The 26,288-nt window shown below is 35.9% G+C and overlaps 1 protein-coding gene and 1 long non-coding RNA gene across 6 annotated transcripts in view; one reads left to right on the top strand and one right to left on the bottom strand.

The window, feature by feature from the left end:
* Positions 1-9,036, top strand: part of sstr3a (somatostatin receptor 3a) — a 58,415-nt gene extending 49,379 nt beyond the window's left edge. Inside the window, exon 3 of the mRNA XM_087244667.1 lies at positions 7,782-9,036. The gene's annotated coding sequence lies outside the window, so the exon portion shown is untranslated. The remainder of the gene's footprint in view (positions 1-7,781) is intronic.
* Positions 9,037-18,097: 9,061 nt separating this feature from the next.
* On the bottom strand, positions 18,098-20,643 carry LOC137490611 (uncharacterized). Of its 5 annotated transcripts, XR_015480912.1 has the most exons (8): positions 20,569-20,643; positions 20,258-20,289; positions 19,930-19,957; positions 19,720-19,779; positions 19,594-19,619; positions 19,295-19,411; positions 19,086-19,189; positions 18,370-18,509 (listed from the first exon to the last, which is right to left on the bottom strand). It is a non-coding gene; the product is annotated as an uncharacterized LOC137490611 (long non-coding RNA). The 5 variants fall into 5 exon arrangements; XR_015480914.1 differs by lacking the exon at positions 19,594-19,619 and having other exon boundaries at positions 18,098-18,509; XR_015480913.1 differs by lacking the exon at positions 20,258-20,289.
* Positions 20,644-26,288: the final 5,645 nt, after the last annotated feature.

Raw genomic sequence — 26,288 nt, forward strand, 5'->3', positions numbered from 1 at the left:
TGGAATTGGGTCACTTGATCTATGCAGTGTAAATGTGGCATTCATGTCTGAATTTACTATAAAATCTATTTCTGGTGATTAGCCCTGGTTGAACGGAAGTGTACAGAATCTAAATCTCTGTTGCCTTATTTATTGGACAGCAAATCCAAACAAGGGTTTCCTGCAGCATTCCATGGTCCATGGAACAATTACCTATATGAGACCAGCACTACAATATGTGAAGCATCTGTGTGCCTTTTTCTAAAATAGTTTCAGACATTTAATTAATGCAGCGAGGACATGGCACTAGATCACCAAGTACATTGACATGCACTTCTGCTTGATTATAGCTGTACGTGTAGATCTACTTAGTGTGACTTGTAGCATAACATTACGGAGAGGATTTTGTATATGTAAACAAATCTGTGATTATACACCACATCATTTCCTACATCAGCTTGTAGATTTCTGTACATGTATTTTGTATGTGCTTTTGCCTTATTTGTAAAAGTGTTGTACACTTCTGTTGCAAACAGGTCTGCAAATTTAATTGAATGGCGTTGTAATATTATACGGTTTTGTGCTGGCTTTCAGTTGTGTTCTTGTTTATTGGCGTTGCTTGAAATATTACACAAATATTCAACTAGACAAGATTATCAGGCCTAAAATGGAATGTTATTCGGCTTAGCGTTTTGATTCTCATCTGTTTACAATATATTATGATACTGTTAATGCACCACTGTTTTAATGAATGTTCAAAAGAATCTACTTTTCATGAATAAGTTTGTGCTGGGAGACTAAAGGCCTGTTCTCATAGATTATGATAATGATAAGAATTACAGAGTCCACTCACAACTATAGCAGTAACAATTGGTTTAAAACTAGGGCTGGGCGGATAAACAATATTATATTGAATCGCAATCAAATTTATGTCAATAACAATGACATAACATTAACAAAGCTCTGGACTTTTTTTTACATTTTTACGCAGCGTATGCCCTTCCTGCCACAACCCATCTCTGGAAAACATCCATACACACTCATTCACACTCATACTCTGCGGACAATTTTAGCCTGCCCAATTCACCTGTACCACATGTCTTTGGACTGTGGGGGAAACCGGAGCACCCGGAGGAATCCCACGCGAACGCAGGGGGAACATGCAAACTCCACACAGAAACGTCAGATGACCCAGCTGAGGCTCGAACCAGCGACAGCACTACCTACTGCACCACTGTGTCACCTTCTAAGAGGCATATGTTATGCCATTTACTGTACCCTCTAATTTTTGTGGCTTCAGTCATTGTTGAGATACTCTTAAACCTGGAAGCATTAACAAATTATTGAAATGTATTTCGTTATCATTCAGTATGGAAAACAGTTATCGAGATAGCATTGTAGCCATATCGCCCAGCCCTATTTAAAACTTTGTTTATCAAGCTGATGATGGATTAAAAATACTGAAAACCAACTAGAAAGAATTCGGTGGGGCAGACGACTCAACAAATAGACAGTGTGCTGGTGTGGATAAGAAATTAGTTATCGTTATACTGCCCTTTAGTGTTACTCAACCATGTACATCAGCGTGGAGCACCACCAGCACTGCATGTTTTTGTCTTTCACACCTATTACAGGTCTTTCAGTCTCTGCTAATGAGCTGATGATCTTAATCAGGTGTGTTTGGTTAAGGATACATGGGAAATGTGCAAAGTTGGTGGTCCACCAAGAATGTAGTTGAGAAACGCTGCTGCACTTGGTTATCATACTTTGTGTGAATGGGCCTTAATACAGTTACTGTTATTAACACATATATTTAACCAATGACAAATTATCTCCCAAACACTTCTTAATGATTCCACCCAAAAAGACACACAAACACTCAGGTATTAACACTAATGATAGATCACCAAAAATAAAAGTATATTTAACTATATATATATATATATATATTACCCTAAGCCTATATCCAAACCTGTATGACTTTTTTCTGTAAAGCACAAAAGTAAATAAAATGTTTGCCTGTCCACAAGGCCCGAAAACATCATTGTATCAAGCAATCCAAATGAGTGTTTTTTTTTTTTTTTTTTTTTTTAATCTGAAGCTGCTAAATGAGTCTCTTACTTGCATTACATTGTTTCCGCACTTTGTGGTTTGTGAGGAGTGTATGGAAACCCAACAATGCGAATGTTTCAACTGTGACTAACCTAAACGCCTCTGATTGGCTATTGTGTTCATAGGTTTAACAGAAACGTGTGATTAAATGTTATTCTCTAAACATGTCTAGGAAATATCCTCAACATCCACCACAAAGAACTCAAATTGATATTGTGAAAGTGACATCATTTTTAGAGTCCCACTGCACATCTAATGCACAGTGGATTGTGGAAGCATCCAGATAATAAATTCAGCATGGAGTAAAGTATAAAATGTAGTGTGCAATAAGAACAAATCTTAAGTTATTATACAAAATGTTTTTTTAGACTCCTAAAACAAAATCAGGAACTTTTAACTATAATATAGCCACTTTAATTTATCAAAATCCATAGATGTCGTGATATTAGGGGCTCTTTTTTAATGATCCAGGCACAAAGTCTAAAGGCATGGTGGAAAATCGTTAAGGGTGTGTCCAAATCCACTTTAAGAACTTTTCTATTTTAAGAACAGAAAATTAAGCTCTGCGCCTTGATGAATGAGTTATGGGTGGGTTTTGAGCATAACATGCATTAAACCAATCAGAGTCTTATTTCCCATTCCCTTTAAGAGTCAGTTGCATCACGCCATGGCAAATTTTCTTATTACATTACAGACTTTGTAAGTGGAAAAACTAAACGCTTTCCAAGCGAGAAAACAGTTAAACAGACAATCTGTGCAAGGATAAATAATGATTCCCTCCATTTGGCCTCTTTACTTTCTCTTTACTTTACTATATTATTAGGTTAAATCCAGAGAAACAAAAAAAAAACGACTGAGGTCTGAGGTCCAGGAGTACAAACAAAAAGCGCTGATGTACATACACTATACCAGCCGGTATTGCCCCTGTTAGTATCATAAATACCTGTAATGTAATAGGAACTAATCTTGCAAAGTTCTGTAAATGTAAATAATGTTCCTTCATTATAGAATAACTGATTAACTAATACTAGTTTATTATTAAAACAATCATGAAAGAATAGTGACTTATTTCTTAACAAGATAATGGCATTATTCCAAATAAGTTTCACTTCTTGGGGAAATTTAGAGAGTTTGATCGGGAGATTTTCAATTTTGTAATTACACATTAAAAGAAATTCTAAACCACCCATACGAGATAAAATAAAATGGGGGATAATATTCCAGATAGATACAGTATTTATAAGAAAATGTCTCATCCAATTAATTTTAAAATGACAATTTAAGTAATTAAAACAATAAAATTTAGAGTGCCTTTATCATATTAATTTAGCATTACTGATTTTTTTAATGTAATGAATTTCGTTTTTCTAAAGAAATGTTGTCAACATTTCATCAGTTAGTTTGTTTGTGTGTTTATCACAGGTCACTGATGTGATGTAAACAGCTGCCAACTCTTAGAATGATTATCTTCGATTTCAGGATCACATCTATTAAATTGTACATTATTAAACTGTGTTGCTTGTCAGAGAACTATGGCTCTAGTAAACACTACTCCGTCTGTCCTGATTATAAAGCTAGTGTTTTAATGATTTGTGTTACCCATCAGATTGTGCTACAAGCTAAATTTTGACATGAAGTGGTGTGACGTGAGGCTGAAATATCATTTAAACTACCCCAAACCCTAACCCTTTGCTTAAAACTACAAGTAGATTGTTGGTAGCACAACATGATTTATCACAACCCTGGCTTAACTGCCAAAATGGACATAAAAATTAAATATGCTAATTAGTCGCTGAGAGTTTTATTTTGGTGTGTTTATGTACTTCCATCTGAAATAGAATATTTAGTAGGAGGTGGGGATTTTTTTGCGGATAATTTCTTTGTTGAAGCCCTCAAACTGACTTTACAACTACACTACAAATGCTGAAGCAAATAGTTAGACTTTGATTGAAGTCAACTAAAACTAACTTTGTTTTTGTGGATTAACTTTCATTGATTAATTGTAATGTATACTTAAAGCATAACAATGTGCGCTAGCAAAATAAATGTAAAATTTTTATTTCACAGGGGCTTTACAAAAGCTCCTTTGTAAATAAATAAATAAATAAATAACATTTCGTTTTGCCCTATGATACAAATAAAACAGCAGGCGAGTATCTTGAGGCTGAATAAGCCATTTTCCCAGCTAATTTAGTTCTATTCATCAGGCCTTTGAGTCTGACCTTATGACCACCGGGTTTATCCAACACCAGCTGAAGAGGTTTAAATGCCTCCGATTACGATGTCATTTATACTGGAATTCTAGGCAACATTCAAATTCCACAGCGTCTCGTCCCAGCTGCGTAATATGCTTATGTGACATTCAGACAGCCTTTTCTAAATGTTATAAATAAACGTTAGCTATTGAGATCATAGCAAGCAGCAACATATCAACTACACTCCCCGGCACCCTACGCCACCTCCTCCTACGCACGGCCTCACACTCGGATGGCTTCGGAGGCGTATAGAAAGCCACTGCCGACACATTACTGAGAAACCGAGAGAGATAAACTATAATATTTTTCATAACGACTCTGTGGATTTCACAGCTTTGGCTTAGAACTGATTGTTTTTAGAAAATGAACATGAAAATGAAAAGCTGTGTGAAAATGTTTACTGTGGCTGTTTTTTTATTTTTAATTGTTGTGCTATAGCTGTGACATTTATTGCACACTGTGTTTACTATCGACCCGCTCAGAGAAGCTGCCGTTTGTGTCTGTGGGCAGAAAGGCACCCATCCTGTGACCTTCTGATTGGACAGCTCTCCGTATCTAAATGAATCTCTGTGATTCACTGGACGCTTGACACCCACTGGGGTCCACCCACACTCGATATGGATGCACAAAGAGGCAAATAGTGCTGAAGGCTGCTTGTGAACGCTGTGATATTATTCATTCCTTGGCACAGACTTAAATAGGCCTCTTGTGCAAACAAAGCCATTTGCTCAAGGATAAAAATACATAGCAGCTCATATGTCCTTAGTCAGTATTTTGGCGTGAACAAGTTTTTTTTTTCATGTCACATTAAATGTAAAATCTTCAGCAAGTTTCACAGTGTGCAAAACATTATGAATCGTTCTGTGCATGATCAGATATTATAAAATATTTGAACCATTTAAAGGTGCATTATGTAAGTTTGACACCCTGTGGTTGAACTAGGCATTGCATTCCTGCATGAAAACAAACGCAAGCGCAGGTTACCAGATTGAGGTCGTACAGGAGCGAGCCTGACTATAGAGCCTAAAGGCTGATTAAAATCGTGTTCTATCTAAAAGCAAGAGCACGCAATAGAAGGAATATTTTCTATATTAAAAGGAGTTTTTGTCTTAACCAACACCTCAAATTGGTATGAAAGTGCTATTTCTTGCAGCTGCACAAAAGAAAACTGACAATGATCACCTCAGGTACACCTTATGTGTCATACTCTCACGCTGATATTTTCTCAGAATAGCTCTAAATGGCAAAACATTGTTTTATTACAGTTGGTCAAACCATGATTTTTTTAGTTGCAGACTCATGTTAACCTGTGCCTTAGGACTCGTGTTAACCTGTCAAAGTCACGCCCGAGCTGATATTTTCCAGTGTATGGTACATTCCATTTCCGTAAAGAATCTGTCATTGTAGATTTGTTTCGTCCTTGTTAAAATTGTTTATCGTAAGTAATTGTGTGGAGCGATGCGGTGGCGCAGTAGACCAAAAAAGTCGCTGGTTCGAGCCTCGGCTGGGTCAGTTTGCATTCCTGTGTGGAGTTTGCATGTTCTCCCCGTGTTGGCGTGGGTTTCCTCCGGGTGCTTCGGTTTTCCCCACAGTCCAAAAACATGGTACAGCTGAAATGGGTAGGCTAAATTGTCCGTAGAGTATGAGTGTGTATGGATGTTTCCCAGAGATGGGTTGCAGCTGGAAGTGCATCCGCTGCGTAAAACATGTGCTGGATAACTTGGCAGTTTATTCCGCTGTGGCATCCCCAGATTAATAAAGGCACTAAACCGAAAAGAAAATGAATGAATAGATGTAATTGTCTTATGATATGTAAAAAAAAAAAAATCCAAAATTTTTCACACTTTGTAATGTTGTTTTGCACTTCCCAGCCACCGTATGAAATAGATTATAAGCCTTACCATTTCGTGAATAAGTGCATATTCTATTTCAGAATGGCTGTGTTTAAATTTCTGTCTGTCTGGTGTAAGCAGCCAAATTGCGTATCACTGCAAATCTCATCATGTAGCGTGTTGTTATGACATGCGGTTACAATGTAACTTGCTCATGTAATGTTTACATTCATAATATTTATATTATTTGCTAATTAATAACCTCATGTGGAACTCTGAATCTGCATCTCATTTCGGAGTCCGCTACTGTCCACTGGAGGTCGCATTTCAGTCAAGGACGCATGCGTTGAGAGTCTTTCTGACTGAATGAATAAAATATGTGATTTTCCACCAAGGTAACCCGGGGTGCTGAAATAGAATTTGCTAAACTGGCATTGTGCAGGTTAAAAGAACCTAAACAAAGACAGATGTTCTGGCACATAACTCACATTTTCAAAGCAAAATATCTGACTTCAGCATTGTTTTTCTGATAAACAAGAACGTTCACTTTGCATGTTTCTTAAATATCTGCAAATATATTATTGTATTTTATGCTTTAGTGGACAAAAACTTACACACAGCACCTTTAAGTACTGTAAAAGCAGTTTTAGTTTATCTATGGAAAGTTGCATTCTCAGCACTGCCACCTGAGGTGCTATAGAGCTCTACTGGCAGGGTATAGCGCGTTAGCGTATTAGCATATCTGGTTGCGGCATTCTAATATCAGCTGTTTTTTATGCCTGAAAAGGTTGAAATTAACAAACTCAGATATGAAACGTCAGGTGTTATATGTACATATTGTACATGTTTATTGTATTTAAATTAACAACAGATCAGTAATACACTTTTGTGTTTTATAAGCTTTGACTTGCTTACAAATGGCTAAATGGGATCATATAGGACATAAAATGTTAGTTTGTGGACATCAAAAATGATTTTGAACAGGTAACTTACCTACAAGTCTGCTTTACACCTTTGTTGTGTTTATATTCAAGGCTTGCAAACTAGACCAATTCAGTACTTTTAAAGTGCCCTTATTATGACCTTTTCATGCACTGTGTAGCTAATGTAGCTGTTTGTAAATATGAAGATTTAAATATCAAAGGGCATCTCAAATTAAGTTTTCCTGTCCCTGTTTCTTAAACATTGGTAAGCTTAAAGGGATGGTTCACCTAAAACTTTAAATTCTTTCATCATTAACTTTCACTTGTCACAACATGTTTGAGTTACTTCATCGCCCTAAAATAGTGTTCTATCAGACATTTTTGTCAAAATTGAGTCATTGACATATTCTTATTTAATGACAACTTATTTACATTATGTAAAGTTGTTTATATTTTAAGACTTTTTAAAAAAAAAATGTTACACACACACTGTTTGCTATGGAATGCAAAAACTTTGAAGCTCAATATCTCAAAATCATTCAGAACGCAGATAAAACCTAATAACTGCAAGATGACGACTTTTTTTCTGATTTGAATTTTTTCTGATAGTTTGAATAGTAAAAGTCAATAGTCACTAGTTTCTAACATTCTTCAAAATATTTTTTTTTTGTGTTCAACAGAAGAAAAAAAGAAGCACACAAAGGTTTGAGCATAACTCTGAGTAAACTGTGAGTAAATTTATATTTTTGGGGGTGAAATGTCTCTTTAAGCTGGTCAAGCTGCTGACCAGCTAAGACCAGGCTGGAAATGGCTGAAACTAGCATGGAAAGGCCAAAACCCTTCTGAAACCAAGCTGGTTGACCAGCTAAAACCAGCTTTAAGCAGTTTTTTTTTTCAGCACGAACAGGACTTTTATATAAATTATTTATTAAAAAAAACACTACAAGTGTGCATCTTGAGACTAATCTATGTCAATGATGTATTAAGCTATCTAACTGACAATTATTTTCAGTTTAGACAGCTCAAACATGCAATGTAGTCTAGGAGTAGCCTTAAGCCTTGTCTGTAATGCTAGGAGATTGTCTTTTAAAAAGAATCAATTCTGTGAAATAATCGCACATCTATGAAAGATTACACACATTTAAAGAATACAAACTCTTCCCTTACGTCTATAACCTGTATGAGCATAAAAAATACATTCTGTATAGGCTACATACACTTATTGCACAGCTATAAGATTTCAGAATGTATCACAAAGCTATGTAAAAACTTACCAGTGGAGGAAACATTCTGCTCAAATCTACAAATGGATCAAGGAAATCATTTTAGACTCTTAATGAGGGGCATATAGGGGCAATAATAGGGGCACTTTATATAAAGACTGAACATTTTACTTGGACTAAAATGAAGTAGTTTAGTAGGCTTAATAACTGACATGTCACGTGATACGTTACAAGTAAAAGGAGCTGTGTAATCAGATTACTTTTTAAAGCAACTAAAAGTAATCCATTATTTTTTACATTTACAAAAAATCTTAAGTTTTCATGTATAATAAAATGATTGTATTTCATTGACAAATACACAAGGTTATTGTACTTTCTTGTCTGTCCAAGCAGTGGAGAAGCATTTGTGGCAAAGTGCCTTGTTTTGTTCACATACATTCAAAATGTCCTCTAGTCTTGAAGGTTGTGCTTTGTGTTAAAATAAACTAGTATTTTCATTTCTCTGTAACCACTGTCTGTTCAGTCTGAGATCGGCCAAATACTAGAATTATATAAGTAAATCTTTTGTCTATATTTATTTAAATATAAAGAAATAGTATGTTCATGTTATTTTTAATGTTTTAAAATCAAGATTGTTGTTCAAATAAATCATAATTGTAATTAGAAAAGAGTATAAATGTATGTCATTGCTTACTCTCAACTCTTACTGCTTAACAAAAAAACTAAAAATGTAGGTTTGAGAAATAGCCACATATACATGGAACTTGTCTATTATTGAAAAACCTGATGCTACAATTAGCTTGACAATAAAGAACAAATGTATTTGAATCGGTAAGAGAAATACGCCTTTGCTGTTGCCTTGCTTGTGATGTCTGAGCATGAGCGCACCATGATTGCACATTAAACCAAGAATTGTTTTGAAGGAAATTCAGTCCTTTAGAACTGAAGAGATGATGTGAGGAGGAAAATCAATACCAGTCCTACCAGACTTAAGACTTCAAAAGCAGTCAATCAATGTAAATGTCTTGCTGTTTTTAGAAAACTCAATAATAAATATATATTATAAATGTTGCAGTTCCGCAAACGAAGCTGACTGCAGAACTGTCAAACAAAACAAACATTTTGACAAGCGTTTTTTTTTTTTTTTTTTGTATGAGTGTGTTGGTAATTGTTGGTATTGTTGGTAATTGTTGGTATTGTTAGGTAATGTATGAACAATACATTTTATCATAGTATTTATTCACCTGTATTATTCATTCATTCATTTTCTTGTCGGCTTAATCCCTTTATTAATCCGTGGTCACCACAGCGGAATGAACCGCCAACTTATCCAGCAAGTTTTTACGCAGCGGATGCCCTTCCAGCCGCAACCCATCTCGGAGAAACATCCACACACACATTCACACACACACTCATAAACTATGGTCATTTTAGCCTACCCAATTCATCTGTACCGCATGTCTTTGGACTGTGGGGGAAACCGGAGCACCCGGAGGAAACCCACGCGAAGGCAGGGAGAACATGCAAACTCCACACAGAAACGCCAACTGAGCGGAGGTTCGAACCAGCGACCCAGCAACCTTCTTGCTATGAGGCGACAGCACTACCTACTGCACCACTGCCTCGCCTCACCTGTATTAATGTAAGTTAATCAAAATAATGCCATTCGTTGTTAGTACAAATTAACTCACACTGCATTAACTAAAAATCAAAAACCTGAAAACATCACATGTACATAAGTATTGACAGCCTTTGCCGTGAAGCTCTAAATTAAACTCAGGTACATTCTGTTTCCACTGATCACTCTTGAAATGTTTCAGCAGCTTAATTGGAGTTCACCTGTGGTAAATTCAGTTGATTGGACATGATTTGAAAAGGTATACACCTGTCTATATAAGGTCCCACAAACCAAGAATGAAGACAAAGGAATTGTCTGTAGACCTCCGAGACAGGATTGTCTCGAGGCACAAGGCTGGGGAAGATTACAGAAAAATTTCTGCTGCTCTGAAAGTTTCAATGAGCACAGTGGCCTCCATCATCCGTAAGTTGAAGATGTTTGGAACCACCAGAACTCTTCCTAGAGCTGGCCGGCCATCTAAGTTGAGTGATGGAGGGAGAGTGGCCTTAGTCAGGGAGATGATCAATAACCTGATGGTCACTCTGTCTGTGCATTCTTCTGTGGAGAGAGGTGAAACTTACAGAAGGACAACCATCTGTGAAGCAGATCCACCAATCAGGCCTGTATGGTAGAGTGGCCAGAGGGAAGCGACTCCCTGCCTGGAATTTGACAAAAGGCATTTGAAGGACTCTCAGACTATAAAAAACTAAATTCTGATGAGACTAAAATTGAACAAAATATCAATGTGGTGGCTGCAACTTGGTGAATGTCCTTGAGTGGCCCAGTCAGAGCCCAGACCTAAATCCTATTGAACATCTCTGGAGAGATCTGAAAATGGCTGCACATTGTTGCTTCCTATCCAACCTGACAGAGCTTGAGAGGTACTGCAAAGAGGAATGGGCAAAAATTCCCAAAGACAGGTGTGACTTGCTTGTGGCACCATATTTAAAAAGAATTGAGGCTGTAATTTCTAGCAAAGGTGCATCAACAAAGTATTGAGCAAAGGCTTTTTTTTATATATATATAAATTTGCAACAATTTCAAAATTTCTTTCACATTGTCATTATGGGGCATTGTGTGTAGAATTTTGAAGAAATTAAGTGTAACAAAAAAAATGTAGTAAAAGCAAAGCGCTATGAATACTTTATGGATGATCTGTATTATATTAGCAATATTCCAACACATTTTACACACATTTCTCATCCAATACAGATATTTAAAGACATTAGCACTTTAAAGCAGGTGTGACATTTGAACTCATTTCTGTTGTCAGTACTTATTTATATCGGACATTCTGATGACATTGTTCTGGATGTCACAATTCCTAATTAATTTATCCTGGCTTTTTTTTTTTCAGAGTAGTGACTCATTGGCCAATTATAATGAGGAGATGGTTGAAATGGAGAATGTGGGCTGCAGGAAACGTCTAGTACTTTCTCTTTCAATTAAATGTTCACAAACTCTCTGGATCCCTTGTCTTTAATTTTCACTTCCGCGCAACAGTGTTCATTACGCTTGTGTTTGGGATGCAGCCATCATAGGTGAAAAAACACTTAACAGTCTGGATTTCCTGGAAACCAAGTTTATACGCCTTGTTTGAAGCTGTATCATAGCAGAAAAAGAATAGCAAAGAAGGAAAAAAGAAAGCGGAGGAGTGAAGAAACTGAAAACAGCAGAGCTGGAGGTCATGCACTAGTACTGTAAATGCTGAAGGTTTTTTGAGTGGAGTTGAATGGGTTTAGATACAACCACGGTTTAGAAATGCCATCAAAATGACTTACATTTAAAATAGCCTTAAAACAGTATGTTCATTTTTTGACTTACCTCATAAAATATTCGCTTGGCATACGCAGAACTATATTTTCAGTATTACCTGCTGCTGCCAACATCTCAGTTCACACACTATTTGCTTAAATAGTATTTAAGAAAAAAATGTGTGTATACCATGGTGTTTAAAGAAGTATTTTAAAGTTGCCTGCTGTTTACTATTTCCAAGGTTGGTTTACCTGGTCCTTAACCATCCAAAGTGGCCAAAGTTCCCTCAGTTTAGCTGTCAGTCTGAGGTCTGACAACACAAGACTAATTATTGTCAGAATTATTTGCTATTGTATTGCAGAAATTTGATCCATGCTTTCTAACAGCTATTGCCTAAAGCACACTGAGTGTTGAATGTGATTTCTTTAGAACCACAGACATGGGTAAAAGGTGTTGAAAATCTGCAAACATGATGAACACAAGAGACAGATGTGGAGAGGGGTGCAATGAAGTTTTTGCTGCATTTGTGTGTATGCGTCCATATTTACGTCATTGTGTGTGTTCAAGTCACTTTTGTCGCACAAAATGTTGTTATAGCTTGTTTTAATAAATTAAAATAAAAAAATAGCAGGGATTGTTAATTCTACTCACTGACCTTATTCTACAATGTGGAAGTGCACTCGTTTTTGGGATTGTTTTACAACTTCCAATTCAGTTGCCTATGGGAGAAATGACTAGGAATGATAAACGGCAGAAAATGATCAAACTACTGAAGTGGATTTTATACTCTTTAAAGTGTGAAGTTAATCTATATATTCAAATTGTATGTGTATAATCTGCTTGTAGACTTGCATACCATTAGAATAATTACCATATCACAAGAAATGGATAAGTTATATAGTTACCAGGTTTGGGTCAGGGGTTAACCTTGGGGGAAATTGGGGTCAGGGGTTAAAGTAGGTGGAATTTGGGGTCAGGGGTTAACCTAGGTGGAATTTGTGTGACATATGTAGACCAAAGGGAAAAATAGTTGCAAAAGAAGTATATAAGCAGGCCAGAACATCAGTGAGACAGAATTTTTCAGACAGAGACGCTACTGGGGGTCTCCTGAAAGTTCTCCTTTGTTGTGGAAAATAAAGTATATTCTTCTGATATTCATAACCTCCAGATTGAGTTTGATTTAGTAAGAGAAAAACCAAGAAAACCACTACACTACTCACTCTACAAACAAGTGTTTACATGACAATACAGACCCAGTATAATAATATAATAAGAAAAAAATCAGTTTGCAACATCAAGCAGCAAAACGGGCTGGTTTTAACCTAAGAATGAATGGAAGTGAATGAGACCGGAAGTCTCGAGCCAAAAAGATTCAAATGGCTTTTATTTTAAAAAAATTATAAATAAAAAAATTAAAAGATTTTTCCATAATGTAACGTACATGCGATTAAAACGGTTCTGAAATTTGAAAAAAGAAATGGAGGCCAGTGCATGATTTCATCCATTGTGAATTGATCGTATTGTTGGTAGATTGGCGTTGGTGTTTCTAACTAAATGAATGGAGGTTGACAAATAAATGGAAGCAGGGCAAAAATGAGTTATGGCCTGACAGCCCCTCCCGAAATGCTAATTTGAAATGTCATTTTAAGGGGGCAGGGAAGGTTGTGGAATATGTATTAACTGATATATTACAATCAATCATGTATGATTTAATGTGAAGTCTTAATTTTTCCTAACTATCGCTATGTAGCCTGCTTTTTCTTCACAAAAAGACTTTCTGCATTTGGGGTGTAGTTTAGTTGAATTAGAATACACTGGACTATTAACTGTTTTCAAAACAATCACCCAGTGTGAAGCCTTTTTGAGTTACTGATTACGAATATAACGGTATTCCTTTCTATTGGCCAGTTTGCGTTGACTCTTGGAATATTCTGCCCTTTCTTAAATCTTTGCTGCCTGCCTTTTGACTTCCTTTTTTGGTCTACTTTCTGATTATAAGCTGCCTTTCAGACTATCTGCCTGTTTTGACCATGACTTTGCCCTTCCACCGCTATTGTGGTTACTCTTGATTTGATCTTGACTGGTTGACCTTGATTCTATCAATATGCACTCTTTATCCCAACACCACTGACCCTCACTGTTATAGTGTTTGGTGGCACTTTAGTGAGCTGCAAATGAAAATACAACAAAGTCAGTAGCAAAACTGCTCTCATATTTACCATTGTTATTCATTTTCACTAATTTTATAGGAATCTATGCCATAGGTAATATTTACATTTCCCCAAGCAGATGAAACAACAGGTTCAAGCTGGTTGAAGGAATGATGGATCTCAGGTTGTAAAGGAGCTTTAAAGTCATGACAGATTTTAGATGTTGTGTAAGAACGTTGGGAGCTGCACAGTGGCTTAGTAATGTGGCTTCTCAGGTCGCTGGTTAGAGTCCCAGCTGGGTCACCTGGCATTTCTGTGTGGAGTTTGCAAGTTCTCACCATGTTCACATGGGTTTCCTCCAGGTGCTCCAGTTTTCCCCACAGTCCAAAGACATGTGGTATAGGTGAATTGAATAAACTAAATTGGCTATAGTGTATGTATGGGTGTAAATGTAAGAGAATATGGGTGTTTCCCAATACTGGACCTTGAGTGAGATACAATCCTAAAAATACACAGCAAATTTTCAGTTCACAAAAGAACCTATAAGATTTTCTTAGTGTTTTTTAAATAATAAAAATCGATTTAACACCAAGAAAACCATAATTTTAGAGATTTTAAAAGTTTCTCATGGAATCACCAAAGCCAACCAGGGGTGGTTGTAAAGCGAGGGAAGCGGCTACTTAGGGCCCCAGGAAATCTGAGGGCACCCAATAAATATCTAGAAGTATAAATTATACTCATAAACTATATATACCATTGTTTTCTATCATATTTCGTATGGTGAGAGTTATTCAAATACAATTTTAATATAATTAAATATTATTTAGTATACAATGAAATATATTATTATTATTATATTATATAATGTAATTGTATAATAATAATAATAATAATTTAATAATTTTAAATTTCAGTCAAATTTATAAAAATAATATTTGTATTATTTTAATTTGTAAATTCATTTTACAATAAAAATAGCTACAATAATAATAATCATTTAAAATGTAGAGATTGCATAAATTTAAAAAAATGTAGAAAAGATGATTGGGTAATATTAGGGCAGGAATTGCTTAGGGCTCCAAAATCACAAAATCCACCCCTGAAGCCAATGAATAACCTTTATCTTTAAAAATTTAGAAAAAAAAAATGCTGCATATCTGAACAGTGCATCATTCAATGGTCTGTATGTCCAAGATCATCACTCCTTCTCACCTTTTTCAAAACTAATGCTAAATACAATAAATTGCATTCTATGATCACAGACAGGCCTTTTCCAGATAGGTGTGCCGCTAAAGCAAAACTCTTAATAAAGGACGTATAGCAGCTGCGCCACAGGTAGAACATCTTGATGGAGACCTTTAATACACAGCAGCTGGTGATCATTTCAATCCTTGAATGCTGGAAAGCCGCCAACAATTCAATTACTCTTCTCAAATGGAATGTAGATTCTTACATCCACGCTGAAGCAGATGTAATCCTCGCAATATGCTTGCTTAGACCTCAGAGGATATTACCTCCACGTGTCAATCTTGGCTCTCCTATTTTTTTGCTTCACAATTATCTCAAAGGTTATTTAGATTTTTTGCTCTGAGGCAGCTCCTCGGAAACATTTTGAAAATTGAGGCTGCATTAATATTCATTTATCATCTACCTTTGCAGGTGTAGACTAGATAGCTTTCTTTGTATGCCAAATTATACCAATTATGCCATTATGTTGCCTTTCTGCACAACATATTTTTGTTTTGTTAAAGGGAATCACTTTGTTTGAAACAGGTGCTAAAGCAGACATGCATTTAAATGCTGAAATGTTTACCTCCGACTATAAATAACATATTCATTACATAGCTAGGTTTAAATTAGATTTTTTTTAATCCTCACCTTGTCACGGATGGTAATAACAGGTTCTGCAGCTGTCTTGGCTTTTAGCGAGGTATACAGCACACCGCTGTGTGACCTGTGGACGATCTGGAAATGAATGACAGGCTAAGATGTAAAACAGCTCATCTGCCCTAATTGCAATCCTTCATGAGTGCTGCAAGACACTTCTCCAAAAGAGCCAAATTAAATGTCACCACCCCTAATTTGCTGCCTCTCGGTATACATAAGGAGAGAACACTTGAGGTATGCTTGTCTTCCAGCAGTTTGAGTATCTGCAGAGCACAGCAACCTTTGAGCGCATTATTGATTGATTCGTCCTCCTTTACTAGTGCAGAGACTGCTATTGTATCACAGAGCCTGAGAGGTAGAGGACTGAGGGTCTTTAAAGCCGTTTCTGATTCTCAGAGGGCTCTAAACTAAAAATGGTTCTTTACACTTGGTAACAGCTCTATTTAGAACAATATTATCCAGAAGAATCCTGACATAAATCTTTGTATAAGTAGGTTCTTTATTTCCCGCCTTTTTGGTTTTCGAATCTGTAACTGTCATTGATTTTGACAGTTGATTTTCTAGAGTTCAACCAAAGAGCTTAAAATGACCGAGACGCAACACTTAATAGAATGTTCCATTGCAACAGAAGCGCCCAGCAACAGCCTCGAATTTCGTCATTTTGGAGTGAAAGCAATCGGCTGTCCATTGGATCTTATTGCTGTTGCGATGGGAAGCAGCTGCTTTGTTTTTTATTTATTTATTTAAAAAGCGCCTTAAACCTGAGGTCCAACCTGAAAGACGACAACAGCACTTACTATCACAATCAGCAGCACTTTTAACAGTTTATTTTACAGACTTATAATATGCTGTTGTTCTATAGAATGGAAGAACTATGACGTCACCTTGTAGGCGAATCGGCTGCTAGCATAAAACTGGTTCCTTCGATAAAATCCCTATAGGATTTTCCCATAGGCTTTTTGAAGATTGCAAATAATAAGCTCTGTGTTCAAACATTGTTCATTACACTTACACGTTTTGTCCAGCCGGATAATCCTCACATGAAAATACAATTTTGAGCACTTTTGGATCTTAAATGCAAACGCAAGAACTAAAAAGCTAACATTAGGCTATAAACAGACTACAATGCTCCTGGGGCTCTCGTCTGTGACATCAGCACCACCCTGCTACAGATAACTTTTCACGCTTATTTTTAGAAATAATGTCCAAAAAAAAGTATTATTCTCTCTGTTTATTATATCATAATCCACGCTATATGTTATAATCAAATAAATACGCAAATGCACCTACAGTACAAGCATTTTGGATCGTTTTTATGTGGAAAAAACATCTGTTTTGCTTTAAGGTTGTTCTAAAAGTTTTAAAACTGTACGTATAAATGTGCCTACATAGTATTAACATTAGACATATTTAAATAAGTGTATCGCTCGCGTGCACACAGCCTGCTTACCTTAACAAACGACAAAAATGAGGGGTGAGGAATAGACCTCTTAAATGCCTGCAAGTTCCATTATGGACACAGAACAACATTTAATTTTCCTTTTTTTTGCCACGAAGTACAGCAAAAAGCAGCCCATACAGTCACATCTGCTTTACATTTTATGAAGTGTAAATATTGCAGTTATGATGGCATTAAATGTCTTCAGATGGGTAAAAAACTGACGAAAAATCACTTTATCACGTTAAAATGACAGTTAACATGCATGTATTTTAACACATTTATTCACTCGTTTGCATTACTGAGAGCAGGAGAGAGACAGGCTGCACTGGTGAGCAGTAACGTTACACTGTAAAAAATTTGACCTTAAATTCACAGTAAATTACTGGCTAATAATTGCATTACTTTCACAGTAAATTACTGTATGTAAATTCACAGTAAATTATTGTGAGGTAGTTCACAGTAATTTACTGTGGTTTTGTCACATTAAATTATTGTGAAATTACAACCATATATTGTAACTTTACAGTAGATAATAAAGTCCTTTACTGTGATTTCACAGTATTATCTTGTGGAATTAACTATATTTTACTGTGAATTTGCAAAACGATTACTGTGATTTAGCAGTAGGTTGCAGTTTAAATACCTGATTTAACTGTAAAGTTACAGTTATATCCTGGATTACTGTAATTTAACAGTTTGGTGCTGTAAAATTTCAAAGCATATTTAAATTCTGTCTTAATTTACTCACCCTCAGGTTATTCCAGCTCTGTTAAAAAGGATTTTTTTTTGTTAAACACAGAAATAAAAATATCAAATATTCCTCTTTGTGTCCAAACAACCTGAGGATGCGTAAATGACGACAGAATCTTCATTTTTGGGTGATCTGAGAAGACTCTAAAATCAAAATAAAAACAAACACACATACATTTTACAGATTTATTTTACAGCTTTATGACATCTGTGTAAACATTTTAGAAAACTTTCAAAAGGTGAAGGTGAAGCCTCAAAAAATACTATAAGAACATATTAACAAAAAAATCTGACATCATATTTAGCATACATATAAAAAGCAGTGCTTCAGAGTGCGCTCTCTCTCTCTCTCATTATATATATATATATATATATATATATATATATATATATATATATATATATATATATATATATATATACACACATGAGAGAGAGAGAAAAAACTTCTTGCTAAATTAGGCAGTCGTCTATTCAAGGTCAATTATTTTCCTGATAATTTTACACACTTGCTGGTTGATGTGTCTTCTCTGCTTCTTTGACTTCGTCTGTCTTCCATCTCCAAACTGGTGCCCAAAAAGCACCTATAAGCAAAAGGGCAGACAAACAGTTAGCTTCATACAACACTACTGGGACACTACTGCTGCACTACAGAGCAAAATTACTGTTTGCTCAGTTTAAACATGCTGACAATACTGTAGCTCAGTCAAACTGCAATCATTTAAACAAAACATCTGAAAAACATTTCCATCACAAACACACAATCAAGAACAGTCCAACAACAAATAGTGGTTTTAATGACCTAGGCAGAGCATTTTAAAACAGTTGATTTGATTTACACCTTCTGTTTACAGACTATAATCTAATGCTGAGTTCACACTTATTGCAAAGTTAACACATGCATCACAGTACTTGCTCTTGAATACTAGCAGGATTTTTCTTGCATCAAGCTAATTTTTCATGATTAAAATATTAGGAAAATTTTGCAAAAAAAACTTGATTGAAGTGATACAGCACTTGTGTTGTATTCATTTCAATCAAGTTTTTTGCAAATATTCCAAATATTTTTAAACGTTTTTGAGTTTCACTTAATTTGTGCTGCCCAGTAAAAATTTCCCACTATTTATGCATTTGCAATGACTTGCATGTAATCCACTCACCTGAATAGGTAACTTCACATATGGCATAAGAGCCCCATCCTTTTAAAGACAGCTTCCCCTCTGGTCTCCAGCACAGACAAACAAATTGTGTCTGCAACACGGCCCTTTATAACAAGGGGACAAGGGGAGTCATGACTTGTGTTCCTATACATTCCTTGTTTAACCCCCCAAAACAAGCCCTCAGTTACAATATTTATTGTTGACATTACCTTAAATTCCAGAGTGCAAAAGGCATCTTCAGCATACTTCAGTTTCAGACCAGATCCAAAGTCAGTTGTGAAACCCAGGTGAGGTCCCATGACCACTCGACCCTCCAAGGAATAAGACTAAAAGGGGGAAAGAAGGACTAAATTAGAGGTGTTTGTGAATAATTAAATTTGTTTGTAGAAACAAAGTTGACATTCCATGCTCTGCCTATTAAAAACCAAGCAAACAAACACACATGCCCAGTAAAATTGCTAATAAAAATAAAAACTATAGTTAAAAAAAATCTTTGTCTAATATTTACTACTACTGGAGGTACTGGTGGAACTTCTGGAAGAAAAAGAGTGTGTACAAGAAACTGCTCACAACAAATCTGTGAAAAACTTGACATTTAAAAATCTAATAAAAATGAGGAAGGCATCAACATTACCTTTAATAATCAAGCGAGGGGTGATTGGTAGCATCAGTGTTTCAACATCAATGGCTGTGGCTGCAAAAAAATATGAATATAATAAGAGTAGAATAAGACTCAACCTAACACACACACACACATACCCATATATATATATATATATATATATATAGGTTTAGATTGTGTTAATGAATTTAGGTTATATTTGTGTGCTCAGAATTTACTCACCTCACACTTCAGCTATTATCAGGTACACCTGAACACCAAAAAATAAAATCTACAGTTAGTGACATAAACAATTAGTTCTCATTAGTAAATGTTAGCACTGCATTAACACCAGTGAGAAATATACAATATGTACTGTGTTAGTGTTAGTTTAAAAGAATACAACTGAATTGTATTATAAGCCTCATTTAATAAAACAGTTAAGACTTGTTTCATAATGAGTTTAGTTTATTTGACTAACTTAACGTTAACGTTACAGTGAACAAAATTAACGTACATGATGGTGACTAACGTAACCGTAACGTGAACTTAAGTGAAGGTCAGAGCTTACCTTAGTCATTTCACCTTTACTTCAGTCTTGTACTGAAACAGAAAATGCAGTTAACAAGAAGTTAATTAAAGAAAATTTCCTTTTTTTTCAGGAACTAACGTTAACGTTATGCTAATAACAAGTTACCTCAGAAAACACTACAATCACCATCTGGCGTCGTTAATTTCTTGTTTTAAAAAAAGGCGCGCTTAAACCCTGTACGTGCGAGTACAACTAAAGTACTCGGTAAATTCCTGTTAAATGAAATGCCCTATACAGAAATACACATACAACAATCATTTAACGGACAAAAGTCATATTTTAACACTTACCGAGGATGAATCCGTTGGGTGAAGAGACGACGCAGGCGTTGTCGTGATGGCGCTTGTTTGCGTTCGAGTCGAGTCAGTTCTGTTCAATGAATCGGCTCTTTTAAGTGAACAGTAAAGAGTCGAATTTGGCTTCTTTAAGTGAACAGTAAAGAGTCGAATTCGCCTGAAAACGATTCCGTTTTGTATAATATTGTAAGACGCAAACACATAATTCATTAATATTTCATCATATTGCTTGGTTCGTGTACTGCTTGTACACGAATTGCTTGTTGATGACTATGAGCTCATGAACACGTCTGATAAAATATCTGAATCTGATTCAATGTCACACAAGTCCTGAACCGAAGCAGTGCAAAAGTAATATATTGATTGAAATATAAAGTTAATTATTTTCTTCGCCATTCAAAATATTACATATCTCTGACTTCAACAATAAGAATAAAGTTCGTTTTGAGTGTATTGAGAATTATTATTTTTTCCTCCCAGGATTCATTTCGCACCAAGCTGCATCAAGCTGTAATGGTGGATGAGAAGGCACATAATATTATAAATATTGCTTGTAATATGTAATGAAATAAAGTTTTAACACTTTTTCATGCGAGAATGTAGTTCTTCAAAACTCAAATCTGTGGATTGTTAGTAAAGATTGTGTGTAATTTTAAGTGTGTTTTGCCGGTAGCGGAGATCTATGACCTCCAGGCGGTAACGGCGCTCATTACTCATGTATCCGCCGAGAGGCGCCTGTCTTCAGGCTAGACATTGGGACAATTGCCCCGTCTTCGATGGCTCTATATGCGTCCGAAAATGAAGTTTTAACTGTTTTTCATGCTAGAATGTAGTTGTTTAAAACTCTAATCTGTGGTTTATTTATATAGATAAAAAATAATAATAATTTATATATATATTTAATTCTGAGATTAGTGACCTCCAGGCGATGACAGGTGCCCAATACTCATGAAACCGTCTAAAGCAGACATTTACCCTGACATTGAAATAATTGTTGGCTGTTTAACAGTCTTTGGTTTCATTAATTAATTACTTTTTATTCCAGTTTATTATGTTTTGGCTAAGCACACAGTTGTTCATTAAATATTATTTCCTATTCTATGTTAACTGTAAAATTAAATAAAGGTGCAGTACAACCAAAAAGATGTTGGTAACCAAATCGTTTTGGGGGCTAAAAACATTCTGTTATTATCTGTTAAAAGTTCATTTGTATTCATTTCTACGTTGAGTTAAAAAAAGGTTTGAATTTCTATAACTAACGTGCAAAAGATATAGCCCTTTTCACAGTAATTGGCTGTAATCATGCTACCTGCCGTTATTTCACAATAAAATTATGAATACAACATATTAAGCAGGTCGCACACCAGAAGCGCCGCTCGGCGCCGCGACACGGCGCGTACATGACAGTTTAAGGTATCACACACCAGACGCGCACATTCGAATGATATTTAACATGAAACTAATCAGATGGCGCTCTGTGGCGCGGCTGAAAAATGAACTGCGTCCTGAGCCGTCGCCGGGCGCCGCCGACAGCCGCCGACTTGCGGCGCCGGTGTGTGTATCCTGATAGAAACCTATGTTTAGAATTCTAAAATGCATGGCGCGGCGTGGCGCTGCGCGGCGCGCCGCCGAGCGGCGCTTCTGGTGTGCGACCTGCTTTACTGTGAATTTTTCAGTTAAATACTGTGAAGGGATACTAATGTAATTTACTGTGAAAAATTACAGTAACTTGTTGTGAAAACCTGGAAATTTTTTACAGTGTATCCTCATAATATCGTTTAGTTAAAATAAATGATCAAGAAATTAGTCTCGACAGCCTTTACAAGTGAAGGAATTATTTACACAGAATATGAAATCCCAATTAGAAAAACACTACAAACTATAAAATACTATTCATGAAAATACTTAAATCACAAACAAGTCCAAATGCCCAACACAAGCAAGCTGCGCTCCAGACCAGTTTAGCTTGATGACGTATAATGTCTCCGACACCGCCTGTAGTCCCACTTAGCAACTTGATAGCAACCGTCTTTATAAAGAAGCATGACCGATTTAAAAATTCAAGAGTGAGCTGTAACTGATGTGTTTTATGTCGTAGAACAAAACGTGAACGTATCTTGAGTTTGTGTTTGCCACAAACCTTTTTAAGCGATTTTACTGAAACTCCATTCAAAAAACCCATTGACTTAGGGACGAGGGAACCAGAACTGCTAAAATGCCAACTCTCTTCCGGGTTTCTTTTATACAAATTGATGTCATAGTTCCTCCACTCCACTGGAATTTTTTAGTCCAAAATGTCCGCCGCGCCATCTAGTGGCTGTTTACCAAATTGCACTAGAGTGTCTCCTCTTGGTGATTCTATGCTCTTTGGTTAAACTATCAACTTCACAGACTGTCAACGCTCTTTCAAAATGTAAATCTTACTTTTAGTATATCCATGTTTATACATTTTAACTGAACACTGTTTTTACAAGTTTGCTCTTTTCTGTTTTTAGTTGTACAAAATGTAAGTGTGACCAGCTTCATTCAGTTGAGGATACTTCTTCCTTACAGGGTAAATAACAGCTATTGAATTTAATATACTTTTCATAATTTTTCTTTATTTATTTCTTGGGTTCATGCATAAACAGATATGTAAACAAAAAGGGCAAAGCAATCCGAAAATATTATATTGCTTTTATAACATGGAAAGGACTCATTTACTGCAATTTTTATAGCCATATTTGTTTTTACACACAAAAAAAAGAGACACACTTTGTGACTTTAAACCAATTATTGAATTTTCCGATGCTGTCATTTCAAGCTCATCTAGAGAACAAAACACACTCATAATTAGGGATGTCCAGATATGTCCATGTTTGTCATGTGATAACAAAAATGGGTGCAGATGGACAACATTATCAACAAACCGGTAGACGGACCATATTACACAACATCTGAAATGTTGTTTAGGTCATTTTAAAATCTCTTTGCCAATGTCCATCATCAAAGTGGTTTGGTATTATTACCTCCCAGAAATGTCTTGAGAGGCTGTGTTCCCAAAAAGTGGTCTCACACCTCTAAAAACTAGATTACATTCGTTGAACTGTCTTCTGGGGTGCAAGTAATTTATTATATAAGAAAAAAAAGCACGCAGTGGCTTTTCCTAACACAAAAAATGTCCATTTTCTTTTTGATATTTGATGTCAGTATATGGGATGATTTTGTTCTCTTTGACTCAATGGATGTGGAAACAAGCTTTATTCACAAATGTTTGATATTGAAATCCAGTTTTGTGTATAAATCAAATTTGCGTCTGAATGGAAAGTTACTGATAAGCCTAAATACACCTAACAAGTGGCCATGGCAAAACTGTAAGAATGTGCTCTGTGACGCAAACTACTGTACCAGTTATTAACAAAACACAGCACCTTTGCTGACAGTGATTTGGATAAAATTGCAGAACATGACATCATAAATCTCTGAACACAGCAAGGTTATTTTGCTTTAAAATTGTTTTGAATGAGATGCCACAGCCATGCTGTCGATTATTTTAGTTTCAGGAGTGAGTCATGTTCTGTAGAAACACACACACACACAGGTATTTTAATATGGCTGTCACTCCTGAAACTGTGTGTATGATTCATTAGTTTGTACATATACCTGTATGTTCATTTCAACTCAAAAGTTATTTGTTGTCTGCAGGAAATAAAAACTCATTCAATTTAACACCCTGAATAAGCAAACAAAAACAACAGCAATCATTTGTGCCTGCACAAGAATGGAAGTTGTGAAAGAGAAATCCAAATTGTTAATCACATACACTTTGAAAAAAGACAACTAAACTCCAGCCTGGTCTCAGCGGAAATGAGTCGTGTTGCTAAGAGACCAAAAGGCTGGCAGCTGAAGACAAGAAGGAGGAAAAAAGAAAGAAAGTTTTGTGTGGTGATATATTAGATAGAGTGGCAGGTAAGTGGGTGGCTGGAGCAACAAAGTAGTTAAGAAACTGGAGGACGGATAGAAGAAAGTGAACGTATGTAATTTAATATCATAACAATAACAATGTTATTAAAGTAATGGGGTTCAGCCCACACGAATTTGCGCGTGCAGAATTCTGCAGATTTTAAGCCCATCATTGAATCTATTTATTTACTTGTGTAAATTTATATTTATTCAGTTTTTCTATTATTTTCAGTAATATATTTGACTAATATGAAAGTGTTCATTTGAATTAATTGTGATACAGTTTGTAAAGTAATATTTTCTGTCTTTTAGTATATATATTATATGACACACTTGCTTTGTTTACCAAATAAGTGGATCTAGTTGGCTTTGCATTGTAAACATTATTAAAAAAAGTTAAGCTATTATGTTTTATTTTAAAATATTAAGTGTTCAGTTACATTCATTCATTTTCTTTTCGGCTTAGTGCCTTTATTAATCCGGGGTCGCCACAGTGGAATGAACCGCCAACTCATCCAGCACATTTTTTCACAGCAAATGCCCTTCCAGCCACAATCCATCTATGGGAAACATACACACACACACGCACACGCACACACACGCACACACCGCGGACAATTTAGCCTACTTAATTCACCTGTACCGCATGTCTTTGGACTATGGGGGAAACCGGAGCACCCGGAGGAAACCCATGCGAATGCAGGAAGAACATGCAAACTCCACACAGAAACGCCAACTGAGCCGAGGTTCGAACCAGCGACCTTTTGCTGTGAGGCGACAGCACTACCTACTGTGCCACTGCGTCACCCGTGTTTAGTTACAATACTCCCGAAATCATTATGCATAAATCCACAGAAATAGCTAAACATGTTTGCAGATTCTGTCTGGCCCTAGTAATGGGATATTATGTTTATAGCTCTACTTATCATGAGATGACATCATTATAGAAAACTTGCTTTAATTGGGCAAGGTTATGCTTGTCATTTAAATAAAACACACTCGCTACACTGTAAACCCCGCTGTTGTCATTACTAAAGATATTAAGTTAATATAACTTAACATTACTTAAAATACCAAGATTTAGCATCAAGTGCATCCTTAAACAAGCCAGCAAAAAAAATATGTAATTAATATTTTAAGTTCTCTGAACTTAACATTTTAATTTCTTCAATGTCTGTTTATAATGATTGGTTGCTCTTGAAATTCTGCTTTGAAAACAGCACTGATTAGTCGATAAATGTTATATGACACAAGGTGGTCATTTACCTTGTAATGCAGAATTTTGCTGAAAATGAATAATAATTCACTCCTTTACAGCTTACTCCCTGGTTTTATTAGTGGTTGCCACATGCAGCAGAAATACTTTTTCACCAAGATCTTATATTTGTGATGGGAGAGCTGCACTGTAGTTTATATCGGTTTAATTTTCAATATCAAGTCTGATTTGTTGCAATTGTATCCATACAATTTTGCCACATTCAAGTGAGCAAGGTCACTTACTTAACTGAGTCTTTTAGGTTTGATGTCTGTTCGAAGTTTTAAAATAATAAGTAGATATTTAAAAGCTTATATACATTTTCCTTATTGATATACTGGTTCGAGCCCCAGCTGTCAGTTGGCATTTCTGTGTGGAGTTTGCATGTTCTTCTCATGTTTGTGTGGAGCTCCGGTTTCCTCCAACAGTCCAAAGACATGCGCTATAAGTGAATTGGGTAAGCTAAATTGTCCGTAGTGTATGTGTTCTGGTCCTCCAGGTTGGAGGTTGAGTGTTT

Source organism: Danio rerio, chromosome 3 (assembly GCF_052040795.2).
Source record: "Danio rerio strain M-AB ecotype USA chromosome 3, GRCz13ab, whole genome shotgun sequence".
In the NCBI taxonomy this organism is placed as follows: domain Eukaryota; kingdom Metazoa; phylum Chordata; class Actinopteri; order Cypriniformes; family Danionidae; genus Danio; species Danio rerio.